Below are 16,538 nucleotides of genomic sequence, written 5' to 3' on the forward strand. Positions count from 1 at the left end.
TCTACTTAAACATTTGCTTAAACTGATCAGTATCTCATATTTTGTCACCAAAGAAATACCAGTACTTTACATCAGATGGGAATTTTACAAGTCAATGAACTTAAGTAGAACCATTTTCAGGGGTTGGAAAGGTGATACTGTGGGCAGGTAATTGTCTTCCACATTATCAACCTGAGTTTTATCCCAGCACCCTATAGGAACACTGATGGGTGGCCACTCCCCCAAAAACAAGTAAACACTTTTCAATTAAAACTATTTAAAAATGGGGCCGGGAAGGTGGCGCTAGAGATAAGGTGTCTGCCTTGTAAGCGCTACCAAGGAACGGACCGCGGTTCGATCCCCCGGCGTCCCATATGGTCCCCCCAAGCCAGGAGCGATTTCTGAGCACATAGCCAGGAGTAACCCCTGAGCATCAAACGGGTGTGGCCCAAAAACCAAAAAAAAAAAAAAAAAAAACTATTTAAAAATAATAATATTTTAAGTATTGTTGTTGCCAGTTTATTCTTCTGAACATACTGTGTTTTTATTGACACTATCCTTCTTGTCTGTGTGGATTATTATTTGCTGCGGATAAATATTACCAAGGTCTTCCCCTGAAAGGGGACAAGGGGATGGGAAGTAATTTCTCATTCTGGGGACTGTTCTTGGATTCACAAATACCCAGCAAAGTTAACAGCGAAGATACATTACACTATCAGCTTAAATAGCACAGCGGGTAGGGAATTTGCCTTGCAAACAGCCAACCTGGGACGGACCCGGGTTTGATCCCCAGCATCCCATATGGTCCCATGAGCCAGCCAGGAAGGACTTCTGAGTGGAGAGCCAGCAGTACTCATGGGTGTGACCCCAAAACCAAAATAAAATTTGAAATGCCAATGTTTGAGGTAAGCTTTTAGTGCCCTTGAATTATAAAATTATATATATAATTATAAAATTATATAAAATTATAAATTATAAAAATTGTATGTTTGACTTTATAAAGAAAATATATTTTTGCTATAAACAAAAAGACTTTGTTCTTTCTACTCTAAGTTCTTAGATGTCAAAATCCAAAAATCACACAAGAAAGAAAACAATTCAGTTTTGTTCTTCATGTAAGGGTTCAATGATAGTTTTAGACTCACTCCTCAAAGGAACATAAAATTTAAATGTAGCTATAACATATTTTCCACAATATAAATAATTTAACATATTAACATAATATAAAGAAATTATTAGTTTGTTTCTATATAGGTTCATAATGTTCATCTATATAATTTAAGATAATTTAACATATACTTGGCCTAAATAGATGGTTTTACAAAGTCCAAATTTGCACAACTGCTTGAATTCAATATGAGTAAAATAATTTCTTATGAAAATAATTATTACTTAATAATACCATGAAATTTTATTTCAATGTTGTTATACACACAATAAACTGAGCTGTGCAACATGACCTGTTTAATGTTAGTTAAAAACAAAATACCAGATTTCCATATACATTAATTCAATGAAAATACATTATAAAAGTCTGAATAAAATGAGAATAAAGATTCATTATTTAATGTTAAATAATGAATAATGTTAAATGTAAATTATGTTTCTATTGCATATATGCATGCAAAGTAGATACTTAATGGTACTTATATAAAGAAGATACCATAAGTAATAACTCATCACTATGTATAGTTGAAAACATTTTTAGAGATTCTAAAATTCTAAATCAGTTGAATAAATTTGAGTAAAATAAACTGAAAATATAACATTTCTCCTTTCTTGTCTGTTACCATATTCTTAAAATTTGATTTTATAGTAAAAGCATATATGTGGCATGTATGTATAGCAGTAGGAGTAATGTTAGTATCAATAGTAATAGTAGTTGCATGTTATTTTGTTTGGCTAGAATTTTGTTTTGTTTAGTGTTTAGAAAATGTAATTTGCCTTGACCAAAATAATGTATATAATCTTGTAAAAAGATTATATAAAACTTTTCAGGAGAGATATCTGATTTATTTTTCTCACTCAGCAACTCCCCAATATCTGATTTCTTAAGAAAAATTAGTAAGAAAGCCCTAGAAAACATTGATATATTAAACACTATATATAGTCATGATATATTAGACACTTTGTGCACATTAAACACTATATAATTTTCTCTAAGTTTTATTTTTATTTTATGGAAACAGTCATTATTAGGGTAATTCTTTTTGAACTATTGCTGATTTTGATTTTTGGAATTAAAAAGTTGGTTTTTCAGACATACTAAATTCTTCAATCAATGTGAAATAATAAAAGCAAATCCTAATTAACAAAAATAAGAAAAGACCTTTATTTAATTTCTGCCATATTCATTACTTAGTTGCTTTCATGTAAAGCAAAGTAGCCCATGATCCAGAGCCTTGACTGCACAAGCGGCCAATGCTATAAACCAATCTAACTGTCAAAGGAGAGACACAACTAGCAAGAAAACCTCATGGACACGTGACATACTGGTCCCACAGATGATCATAAGGAGGCCCTTCAGAGGTGGAGCAAGTCCCTGGTTGAAACCGTGATTGATGCACACACAGATCCCTCCCACAACTGCAGCCAAACCAATAGTACAGCTTCACTGTTTTTCCACTAATCTCTCCAGAGACTCCCAGTCGCCAAGAAATTTCAGCTATGCTGGTTTTGTGGCATCATTCCAGGGATGATTTGGAGCCAGGCCAGGCTGCCAATCCTGAGCCACTGAACTTTCATGTCTTGGCAGCTACACTCATCATCCAGAATCTTCCCCCAAGTCTGTGCAAGCCAACAATTCCATTGACTCATCTAACTAGAAAGAGAAGCAAAACTAGCAGCAAAAAAAAAAAAAAAAAAAAAAAAACCTCTTGTACATACTAGCCTCCAAGCTGATTGTGCTTCACCATATCAACTCATCAGTCCAGGTCCACAGATCCTCAAAGTTGTGGAGTATGTAGCCGCTTAAACAGCTGTGCAACACCCCCATAATTGTAATATTGACTTCTTCCTGGGAATGCACCAAATTAAACATGAAAGATCAGAGAAGTCATGTAAGCTCAACAAACAAAACCAACAACAGAACATTCACCTAGCCATATAAAGCTTAGTAGACATAACATTTAAGACCCTGTTTTCACAAATTTCCTTTAATGAAGGTTTTTTAAAAATACAATTCCAGTACCATTTAGTTGTGGCAAGCAATATTAAGTAAATTAGTCATACCGGTCAATGGACAAGCTTTGGGGAGGTTGGGAAACTGATAACAAGGGTTGAGGGAATGACATACTGGTGGTGAGATTTGGTGTTGGAATACTGAATGCCAAGAATAACTGCATTATGAATAACTCTGTAAACCAGTTTCTAAAATAAAGAAATTTAATTTATAAAAAATGAAAAGCAAAATAAAATACTAATTTCCTTAAAAATAGTGGACATATCAAGTAAAGAAGAAAATAACTTTCAGTTAGAGTTTGTTTATTAAACCATAGTTTTATTAACCAATGGCAAGATAGATAGTAAAATGTGCCTTTTAGTTGCAAAATTAAATATCACATTATCTCACTTTAATTAAACTTTAGCTGTTTCATTATTTTGCTGTTTGTTTTTTTTGGGTTTTGTTGTTGTTATTGCTTTGTTTTTCTGCCACACCTGGCCGCCCTCATGGGTTACTTCTAGCTCTGTACTCAGAAATTGATCTTGGCAGGCCTGGGGACCATATGAGATGCCAGGGATTGAACCTGGATCAGTCCCAAATTGACAGCATGAAAGGCAAACATGCTACCTGCTCTGCTATCACTTCAGCCCAAACTGTAGTTGTTTTAATGTTTTTTTTATTTAAAGTAGTTAAGTATTATTTGTTTTAGACATTAAAAGAACTAAAGTTCTAAACATTTTAGTATTTCTTAGGTAATATGGCAGCAGTTTCATTCTATTGATTATGCAATCCCTCATTTAGTTTTTCATTTAATTCCTTACAATCAACCAATAGCTTACATATGATTTGATTCTGCCTTCTCATTCTTTTATTACCTTTTATCCTGGCCCCTGAGAGAATACTCCTGATTTTCTTTGCTCTACCAGATCTTTCTTCCTGGAATTTCTCTCCCCCAAATAACTGATTTCAAGTGTTCGCTCCAATATCAACATACCAAGACCTTGGTCTAACACCTGAGTTATTACAGCTGACTTTCATCCTTTAATATATTTGTTGTATCCACTTGTCGATGTATATAAACTGCATGAAAATGAAATTTTTGTGGAAATAATATCTAGCCCATAGAAAGCACTCAAATACTTGTAAAATAATTGAAACTGAAAATTGGTCTTGACTGTATATTCTATAAAGGATTTGTGCCTGGCATTGGGAATAAATTGACAACAAAGATGCAATCTGTAACCCATAAACATTTATGTGGTGTAATTCTCAAGGCACCACAAATTCTGATTCAGAAATATTGAGTAGAGCCTAGACATTATGGCTCTACCAGACACACCAGAGGCTTAAAATGTATTTACTTGTGTTCTCCTGGCAGGCAGAGTTGTCTTTGGATCTTTTACACTTAACACAATGTCTGGAACACAGTAATTTTGAGTAATTCTCCTGCTGTGATGACAGGATTATTATGATGAATAAATTATATTTGGGGGGCTGAAAAGATAGTATAACGGCCTACATTTGATCCCTCTGGTTCCCCAAATGTCAAAAATCCTAAAAGCAAAGTTAGGTATCAGTTCTCAGTACTTCTGGGCGTGGCTCAGAAACAAATAAACAAACAAAAAATTCTTGCTTTCTAGAGACTTATCATCAAGAAAAATGTCTATAGGGCAAAATACCTTTCCCCCAAAAAAGTGCTTATGATGATGATAAATGAAGAAGACTCTATACACAGAACAAAATAATGTAGAGCAAATAAATTCATAAGTGTGAACATTTAAAGATGATAACATATTCAGACACATTTCAGCAATATTTATAATTCTCTAATCTGAAAGGCTTATTTTAAAATTAATGAGAAAGTTATGCTTAGATAAATGTAACAAGTCAGTAAAGATAGAGCTTAGTACATTAGTGCACATGGGTGGATCATTGCATTTTTAACCACATTTTATATGTATTAGGGGCAACACTGGTGATACTGCAGATAAAAGTTATCATTTGATTCAAGTTGTTACTTGATGATTTATTAGTTAACAAGTAATATCATATCATTGCCAGATTAACAATTCTCCAAGATAAATATTGAGGCTAGACTCAACAAACACTTGAATTGTTATCAACTAAGAACTAAATTCCACCTCTTTTTTGTTTTTGGTTGTAGTCCACAGCCCTCAGTGGTCAGGAATTACTCCTGAATATGTTCCCAGTTATCACTACGGAAAATTCTTTGAGTACCATATGTGGTGCCAGGAATCAAACCCAGGTTCCTGAGAGCAAAGTAGTCACCTGTCCACTGAACTATATATCTTCCTTTTTTTTTATTTGATACTTAGGGCAGAAATTACATTGATTAACCTTAAAGGGGTTTAGATTATAGTTGAAAAATAAAACATCTTCATGCACCAAAAAAGTTTTACCAAAGACAATCTGCTATAGCATAAAATTGATAATAAACTCATGTCAATTATAGGGAATTATAAAATAAACTCTATAACACAATTAAAATTCAACTATAATTGATAAGAATAATTTTAGACCAAGATCCATCCCACAATAAGAGTAATATGTAGTAGACCTGAGATATAATAATTCTTAGGGGGCTGGGCGGTGGCGCTGGAGGTAAGGTGCCTGCCTTGCCTGCGCTAGCCTAGGACGGACCGCGGTTCGATCCCCCGGCGTCCCATATGGTCCCCCAAGAAGCCAGGAGCAACTTCTGAGCGCATAGCCAGGAGTAACCCCTGAGCGTCACAGGGTGTGGCCCAAAAACCAAAAAAAATAAAATAAGAAAAAAAAATTCTTAAATATTTTTTTGGTTTTGTTTTTCTTTGTGGTAATCAGTTTTAAACTTTTTTCCTTTTTTTTCTTTATTTAAACATCTTGATTACATATATGATTGTGATTAGGTTTCGGTCATGTAAAGAACACCCCCATCACCAGTGCAACATTCCCACCACCAATGCCCCAAATCTCCCTCCATCCCAACCCACCCCTATCTGTACTCCAGACAGGCTTTCCAGTTCCCTCATTCATTCACATGATTATGGTAGTTCTCTGTGTAGTTATTTCTAAAACTGCACTCACCACTCTTTGTGGTGAGCTTCATGAAGTGAGCTGGAAGTTCCAGCCGTCCTCTCATTGTCTCTGAGGATTGTTGCAAAAATGACTTTTATTTTTCTTAAAACCCATAGATGAGTGACACTATTCTGCGTCTCTCTCTCTCCCTCTGACTTATCAAAAACAGCATGACTTATCAAAACAGCATGGTATTGGAATAAAGACAGACCCTCAGATCAGTGGAAGAGGCTTGAGTTCTCAGACATTGTCCCCCAGACATACAATTACCTAATTTTTGATAAAGGAGCAAGAAATCCTAAATGGAGCCAAGAATGCCTCTTCAACAAGTGGTTCTGTCAGAACTGTTAGCCACTTGCAAAAAAGCCAACATAGACCCCTAGTTAACATCAAGTACAAAGGTAAAATCCAAATGGATTAAAGATCTTGATATCAGACCTGATACCGTAAGGTATATAGAACACCACATCGGTAAAACACTCCACGACATTGAGACAAAAGGCATCTTCAAGGAGGAAACGGCACTTTCCAAACAAGTGAAAGCAGAGATCAACAGATGGGAATACATTAAACTGAGAAGCTTCTGCACCTCAAAAGAAATAGTGCCCAGGATACAAGAGTCACCCACCGAGTGGGAGAAACTATTCACCCAACATCCATCAGATAAAGGGCTAATATCCAAAATATACAGGGCACTGACAGAACTTTACAAGAAAAAAACATCTAATCACATCAAAAAATGAGGAGAAGAAATGAACAGACACTTTGATAAAAAAGAAATACAAATGGCCAAGAGGCACATGAAAAAATGCTCCTCGTCACTAATCATCAGGGAGATGCAAATCAAAACAAAAATGAGATACCACCTCACACCACAGAGATTGGCGCACATCACAAAGAATGAGAACAATCAGTGCTGGCGGGGATGTGGAGAGAAAGGAACTCTTATCCACTGCTGGTGGGAATGCCATCTAGTCCAACCGCTATGGAAAGCGATATGGAGATTCCTCCAAAATCTGGAAATTGAACTCCCATTCGACCCAGCTATTCCACTCCTAGGAATATACCCTAAGAACACAAGAATACAATACAAAAACCCCTTCCTCATGCCTATATTTATTGCAGCACTATTCACATAAGCCAGGCTCTAGAAAAAACCAAGATGCCCCTCAACAGATGAATGGCTAAAGAAACTGTGGTACATATACACAATGGAATATTATGCAGCAATCAGGAGAGATGAAGTCATGAAATTTTCCTATACATGGATGTACATGGAATCTATCATGCTGAGTGAAATAATTCTTAAATATTAAAAAAATTATTTTTAGTAGATCCATGTCCCCTTATTCTGTATATGTTCTCTTTTTACCTTTCCTTTACTAGTTTTATTATTATTGTTGTTGTTATTATTTATTATTATTTTGTTTTTGTTTTTTGGGGCCACAACTGGTGATGCTCAGGGGTTACTCCTGGATATATGCTCAGAAATCGTCCCTGGCTTGGGGGACCATATGGAAGACCGGGGGAATCGAATCATGGTCCTTCCTAGGCTAGCACGGGCAAGGCAGACACCTTACGCCCTGCACCACTGCTCTGGCCTATTATTATTATTATTATTATTATTATTATTATTATTATTATGTTTACAACTGGCAGTGCTTATTTTGGGCACATAACTGGCAGTTCTGCACTCAGAAATAGCTCCTGGTAGGGCTTGGGGTCCATATGGATTCTATATGGAGTCAACTGCATACTATCTCTGCAGCCCTATCTTCCCTCTTTCTGTTTCCTATGTCAGACATCTAATACTCTTCCTATTTTTCTAATAAACTCCTATTTTCTGGAAAGAGATCATGTCAATATAGTATGCCTTTGTGAAATTGTTTAAGGGAAATTTTATAAGCATTCTTACTCTTGCTCTGATTGACATACATCTAATTGTTGAGTCAGCATGCTTTCCTCATTTTAAAGAAATGACCTTTAATATTGGGGACTTGGAACAATGAAAGTTTTGATGAGAATAAAGGACTAGATAAACAAATACCTACTATATCCCAGGATTATACTACATATTTGGCATTCTATATCACATTAATCATAACAATCTTACAATCTGAATTATGTTATGCTTTTTTGCAGGTAAATAATAAAACTTAATGAGGATGAATACTACACAATAGCTTCATTTCTGTAATTTACTCAAGAACTTAATTTTTTTTTATAAATGTCTAGGGTTTGGGAGATAGTACAGCAGTTTGTCCAACTACCTCTCATAGTCAATTCCCAGCATCACATGGTTCCCAGATCATTGCTTGGTATATTTTTTGAAACCTTTCTCATCTCCTTGGTGGTCTGAATATTCCCAGAAACATAGGACTCAAACAGCATATCGTCCTAGGAATTAATTAATTAATTAATCAATAATCAGTGAAGGGTTCCAGGTCTTCTTGAGCACTGCTTTGGAAGTCCCTCACATTTATTTGTGCAGGATATCAGACACTTTGGTGGTGATAAGTTGTGGTAGCTATACATTAAGAGTGTGTATGTATATGTATATGTTTGCTGTTGCAAACATGTAATTAAAACAATATTTTTGAATAATTATAAGGCTGAAAAGATAGTAGTACAGAGGTTAAGGAGCTTGCCTTGCACATAGCTGACCTTGGTTCTATCCCTTGTACCACACATGGTCCCTTGAGCACCTCTAGGAGTGATCCCTGAGTATAGATCTAAGAATAAACTTGAATTCTACCAATTTTTTGATATATTTATTTAAACACCTTGATTACAAATATGATTGTAGTTGGGTTTCAGTCACGTGAAGAACACCCCCTTCACCAAGTGCAACATTCCCATCACCAATGTCCCAAGTTTCCCTTCTCCCCATCCCACCCCCGCCTGTGCTCTAGACAGGCTTTCTCCTTCCCTCATTCATTTACATTGTTATGATTGTTTTCAGTGTAGTTATTTCTCTAACTGCACTCATCACTCTTTGTGGTGAGCTTCATGCCGTGAGCTGGACCTTACAGACCTCCTGTCTTTTGTCTCTAAGCATTATTGCAAAAATGACTTTTATTTTTCTTAAAACCCATAGATGAGTGAAACTATTCTGTGTCTATCTCTCTCCCTCTGGCTTATTTCACTCTGCCTATATAATAGATTCCATGTACATTGATGTATAGGAAATTTTCATCTCTTCTGATGACTGCATAATATTCCATTGTGTATATGTACCACAGTTTCTTTAGCCATTCATCTGTTGAGGGGCATCACAGTGCTTTTCTATCCAAATAGGAAAGATATAGTTAAATAAAATGCCTATATAAAACACTTATAAGAGTTTTATTCATAATTGCATTAAATTATAAATAGCCATGATGATCTTCAATCAAGGAAGAAATGGGTATCTATGGAACATAAATATGATGAAATGCTTCTCAGCAATGCAACAAAAAATATCAGTCATAACATGGATGATTTTCAAGCTAAGTTGCATTATGTGAAAGAAGCTGATTTCCAAAGGCTATATGTAATATTTTTATATAAATACTCAATTATTTTTTAATGCTAAAACCTGAATTTTCCTGGAGTTAAAAGTTGAAAGATGAATACAAAGAGTAACATGAAAAACTTTGGGAGAATGAGTCAAAATTCAAAGCAATATATGCCCCCAAAGAATGAATTTTATACTATGCAAGTTAAATGAATACAAAATTATTTTAAGTATGTTACATTATACTTTATTAAATTTTTCTTATTAATGTTCCCAACATTATATTAAAAGCATGCATCTTGTTTTATTTCTGATCCTAGAGCTAACCCTTATTAGTTTTTGTCAATAAGTATAATACTCATTTTAGTTTGTCATCTATTGTATTTATTATGCTGACTACATTCTCTTTATAGTCATTTTGAATGTTTTTATGATAAAAAAGTGTCTTGTAAGGTGCTTTATACCATGTAGAATTATTAATTTTTATATTTTCTTTTGCTGATCTGTTGTAACACATTTATTAATATATGTATGTTGAATCATCTTATCACCTTTGAAATAAATTATACTACTCATAGTGTGATTTTAAATATATTAATTTTATTTTTTTAGTATTCTATTAAAATTTACATCTATGTTCATTAGAGATATTGAGCTATCATATATTTTTTTGTTCATGTGTTGTTTATATCTGGTTTCTGAACCAGATGACACTAACTTCATAAAGTGTGTTTGGGAGTTTTCTTTTTTTCTACGTTGTTCAAAAGAGTAAAGATAGTATTATTTAAGTGTGATTTCATCATCCATAATTTTAGGCAAGTTATTGAATGAAAGGTCTGTATTATTCATTAGTAGTTTGGAAATATGTTCTGATGAGAATTTTTTATTCAGGACTACTGTTTTTAGAGAATAAATTGATTATCATTTCAATTTTGTGATGGGAGTGTTCAGGTTTTATAATGGTTTGTGATTCCTTTCTCAAAGTTACATGTTTCTAAGAAATTTTTTCTTTTATATGTTGCAAACTTTGTCCCCATATTATTTTTATAATCATTTTATAATCGCTTGTGTTTCGGTTTATCTGTTGTAACTTCTCTTATATTTCTGATTTTATTTATTTTATCTCTATGCATTTTTATAAAATAAAAATAAAGATTTATTTATCTTTTTATTTAAGAAACAGCTCTGAACAAAATAATTTCCACAAGGGAAATGGGTATGAGAGGAAGTAAATTCGAACAAAGGAGACAATTGTAAAGTCTAGGACAGAATTTTAGTGGCAAAATTAATGTAGGATATACCTGTATTCGTTTTCAGTGATGCACACCTGAACATTATTTTAAAATGCTATAATTTAATGTGACTCCTACAAAAACGTTGTAAAATATACAAAATTAGTAAAAAGTCAAAATACATTTTAGTTGGATGAGTAGTTTTTAAACATTCCTTCCAAATTAGAAAGTACGATGAAAATATCTTGAATATTTTTCTTAGGACTTTACCCGAATTTGCCCCTGAACTGTTTTCAGTGAATTTGTTTTAAATGTTTAATAAGCACTAGAGTCTGAAGGAAAATATTTCCAGTTTTATTATTTTTTTATGTTGTGCCAAATTTTGATTCTACATATATGTGTGGTGTAGGTAAGGGTTCATATGGATTAAGAACATTTTGTTTTCTTAGCAACTTTCTTTTGAAAAGAATAACAACGTTTAATTAATGGAGCGTCCATTTCCTTAAGCTTTTTTGCAAAACTTTATAGGAATAAATGAGTTCAAATGCACGAGTGCACATGCGCAGGTGTGCACGCACACACAGACACACAGACACACACACACACACACACACACACACACACACGCACACACGCACGCAGGTTTTGAGGCCAATTACCACACAGTTTTAGCTGGTCCTTCATTTAAAATTGCAGGTGGCAAGTGTTAGGTGATCTAATGCTCATAAAGGTGGACCACCATTAGATAACACAGGTGTTAAAAGAGAATTCAGGCACCAATTTGTTATACTACATCTGTGTGGTAGACCCCATTAGTGCACACAGCTGTGTGAATACATACTGAAACCCTCAGACTTTTATGCAATAACTTGCCTGAAATTATGAATGATGCGATCACAGTTAAAATTTTGTGTTCTAATAAACGTAAGAAAATGACCTTTTGATCTGGAAAACACATACTTCCAATTTCAATAGCACCACTGACTTGCATAGATCTTCATAATTATAGGATTGTCCGTGGATAATTAAATATTTAGTAAAATTAAACTTTCTGGTCAACTGCACATATAACTTTTCACAGATTCACTATTGTTTTGTTTCTAAAGTATGAGAAATTTACCTTAGTGTTTAAATCACAGGGTCTAAGTATAAAAATATATATTGCTAAAAAAAACAATCTTTTAAAATATAATACTGTATCAGGGGTGAGAATTCTGACCAACTCAAGTATATACAGTCTTATTCTCTGAACCCATTTTATTTAAATTTATTTTAATAGATTTCCAAAAAACTATGTTTATTTTGGATCAAATGGTATCCAACAGGTGAACATTAGGGGATATGTTTGCTGAGACATAAAGTGTTCCAAAGAAAATGAAATAGACTGAAATAAGGCACCATCAGATCTTGAACATTTTATTTCATAGCCCTCTAAACTTTTCTTGGTAATAGAATCCTTGTTTCAACTTGGGTGGGAAGTAGAGAGAGAGAGGGGGAAAAAAGAAGCAGACCAAGAATAATAATTTAATTATTTATAAATTCTATGTCTAAGTATTTCTTTTTGTTGTGCTTATTTCTCAACATCCTGACCCACCCAATGACTATTTACTACTTGATTTTTTTTTCTTTTAAAGAGCTAGTTAGTTTACTGCTTAAAATAGTCTAAGAGAATGTAAGAATAAAACAACAACAATACACCTTGGGATAAATCCATTTTGGAGCAGAGTAGTTGCCATGAACATATAAAATTATTGATTGTGTCTTTGTCTTGGGCTTCTACAAGTTGGGAAAAGCAGAAGCTGCATATTACTTAAAATCCTCAAGCTATTCACAAATGCTACTGTTTCTATCCAGTTTGTGGATAGAAAATTGGAAAACTAGTAAAACAATACTAGTAATGAGTAATATCAACTTGAAATAATCATTATCATAGTTAGAATATTGTCTTTTATGAAGGCTGGAGTGATAACACAGCTAGTAGGGCATTTGCCTAGCACAGACAACCCAGATTTGATCCCTGGCATCCCATATGGTCCCTGAGTCTGCCAGGAACAATTTCTGAGTGAAAAGCCAGAAGTAAACCTTGAGTGCTACCAAATGTGGCCCCAGAACAAAATAAACAAACAAAAAGAATATTGTCTTTTATGAGATGACTAAAGTCATCCCAGGTATAATGATGATGGCATTTTGTGGTGATGATAGTAATAGAAATGATTTCAGTAATTTTCCCTTCTTGAGTACTTATAAGCATGTATTTGCTAGCATAGCATGCTTATTGCATAATTTATGCCACATGGATGTAAGCCATTGGGATGAATCTACCAAAATAATGTATGGCTAAACACTGTCACTATCACCATTGCAGGAGTAGGCACTTGTCTCCCCTATCCAACTACAGTCACACATGTGACATGTTATGAATACAACCCACATTTATGGTATACTATAGTCTCTAAAGTCTTTAGAGTGAAGCAAACTAATACACAGAATTTATTTGAGGAACCTCCCATGCCTGGAGACCACTAATATCTAGGTGATACTTAAACAATAAAGTCACTCCATAAAAGTTTTGATCAGGAGGAGGCGATATGCCAAGCCTACACCCTGCTGAAGCCATGCCTGCTCTCCATCACTCAGAATCACCATTTCCCCCAATGACCCTAATTCATTGTCCTTCTTTGATTTTCTTTGCGGACATCAATCTGACCAAACTTTATGTATGATGGTCTTCGGTAGCTATCACCAGGGCTTCTTGGAGCAAGTGTGGGTATTTTATCCCCCACATCCTTCTTTATCCAGGAAGTCTGGCAGCCATAGCCACGCCCACAAACACAGTCACCATGTTCGAAATGAATCAGCCCCATAGATTCACTCTTTTCTTGAATGAGATGTAAATCAAACTGTGAAAGATCATGGGTATACTGGCCCATATACCAGAACTACGGACATCTTAATAGGAGAGAGCAAGCCCAGCCCCTGCCCTGCCTAAGTTACACCTGCTTACACCATCACCCAGAATCACTGTTTTCCAGAGAACACCAATCTGATCAAAGTTCAGATATGCCAGTATTTGGGTTGATATCACCAGGGCTTTTGGGATCAATTGCAGGCATCCTTCCCCCATATCTTCCTTCTTCTAGGAGTCCTTCACTTCTTTTCCTTTTTCTTTTTTATTTTTCTTTCCTGTTTTTCAATAATTTTGCTTTCACTTTTCTGGAAGCAAATGTATCATGGCTAACTGTGTAACTATGTGTGCATTTCTTTAAATAAAGTAAAAAAAAAAAAAAAAGCCGAGCCATAGTGCAGCAGTAGGGCTTTTGCCTCGCACATGGCTGACCCAGGACAGGTCTGGTTACATGAGCCAGGAGTGATTTCTGAGTGCAGAGCCAGGAGTAACCCCTGAGTATCACCAGGTGTGGCCCAAAAAGAAAAAAAAAAAAAAAAGGTAAATAAATAAAATAAAGTGGGCCCGGAGAGATAGCACAGTGGCGTTTGCCTTGCAAGCAGCCGATCCAAGACAAAAGGTGGTTGGTCCAAATCCCGGTGTCCCATATGGTCCCCCGTGCCTGCCAGGAGCTATTTCTGAGCAGACAGCCAGGAGTAACCCCTGAGCAACGCCGGGTGTGGCCCCCCCCCCAAAAAAACAAAAATAAATAAAATAAAATAAAGTAAAAAAAAATAGGAAAAAAATTAGGAGACGGAGTTGTGGCTCAAGTGATAGAGAAGATCTTGGCAGATACAAGGTTCTAATCTGATCCTTGCCACGTCATAGTCTTCCACCCTAATATCACTGAATATGATCCTACAGTATTGAGTGTCAGCATCATCCTTAGTGGGCTCTACATAAATATTCAGAAAGACTTACTGAGTCCACTGAACTTAGATACTCATCAATTCCTACAGACAAAGAAACTTTTGGAAAGGAGAGTGACTACAGGTTTGTATAAAATATATGCCGGATTTGGCTTCTTCACTTTCCTCACTAGGTTTATTCAACAATGAGAGTAGAAACTGTAGTAGGGAGGTGCTTACTCTCAAGGAAGATTCTCTGGAATCTTTAATAGCAGAATTAAAAAAACCATATTTCTTTGTAGTTTAAGGCCTAAAAATACTCAAAGGATATTCAGGAAAAAAAAAGTATGGAATAAATTTTATATTTTACAAATAATGTCCTATAAATTAAGAATTGCTGTATCCAATGGTGTTCGTGGTCTACTCCAGGCCATGATGGTCTATGTAGTGTTGTGAATTAAATCCAAAATTCTGTATAATTTATTTTATTCTTTGTGCCATCTCCCAGTCCTCTTACAGTTCCAGGGAAGAGTAGTGCCCTCAGCATATATTTCTTGAATAAATTATGCTAGTTCTAAACTAATCACTAGCCAGTTGGGGATTTTTGATGTTTACTTGTATTACATACCTACTTATAATTTTCCCATTTAATGCTGCCTATTGGGTTTACAAGAAAAAAAATATCAATCCAATTGATACATAAAGATAACAATACTACCAATATAACTTGTCTACTTATATTTTTGAAGTGGATATCTGGAAGATATAAATACAACTTTTTGCTTAGTATTTAATTTTCAGAACTTTTACCTTAAGTTTGGCTTTAAAAATTAATTTGATACAATATCTAGTAGTACATCGAGGTTATCAAAGATGAGGAAGATGTGGCCTCCTGAAAATCTGAATAATCTTGTGGAGTTTTGTGGGGGACATAGGACTTGATAGTCATTTCTGGCCATCTACTATATTTATAAATTTATTTTTTCTTTTTTTTAATGATATGCAAATTATGGTTATTCACTTGACTTTCTGACTTAAACTTTGAGATCCAAGTGAATTGCTTTTAATTATTATTGCTGTATGTACCTCATGGCTTTGGGTACAGATACGTACAGAGCCAGGAGTCACCAATTTCACATCTCGTGTCCTTAGAATAATTTTTGTTGTTGTTTTGGTTTGGTTTGGTTTTGGTTTTTGGGCCACACCCAGTTGTGCTCAGGGTTACTCCTGGCTGTCTGCTCAGAAATAGCTCCTGGCAGGCCCGGGAGACCATATGGGATACCGTGATTCGAACCAACCATCTTTGGTCTTGGATCGGCTGCTTTCAAGGCAAACGCTGCTGTGCTATCTCTCCAGGACCCTAGAGTAATTTTGTAAAAGAAAAAAAAAATTATATTGTATTTTAGTTAAAAACTTTCAAAGTTCACTTTCAGTTGAATTTTGCATGTGGTATGATGTAGTGTTCTAATTTCTTTATAATTTTATTTTTGCAGGTGCTTATCCTGTCTTCCCAATACTATTTACTTAGAAAGTTTTCCTTGTTCCAGTTCACATACAACTTCGATTCACATAGATATATTCACTGTTGATATATCTGAGGGCTTATCTTTGATATCACAATTGCTTCCACTGGCCAAAAAATTTGCCGTTAGGTACCATAATAGTTTTGATTACTATTGCTTTACAATATAAAGTTAGATGCAATAACTCATACCTTTTTTTTTAATTGGTTTCTATCTTTAAAGAGTTCTTGATCATATACGTTTTAGTAACATTTAGTGTAAATGTTAAAAAAAATGAG

This window comes from Suncus etruscus, chromosome 11 (assembly GCF_024139225.1).
Source record: "Suncus etruscus isolate mSunEtr1 chromosome 11, mSunEtr1.pri.cur, whole genome shotgun sequence".
Taxonomy (NCBI): domain Eukaryota; kingdom Metazoa; phylum Chordata; class Mammalia; order Eulipotyphla; family Soricidae; genus Suncus; species Suncus etruscus.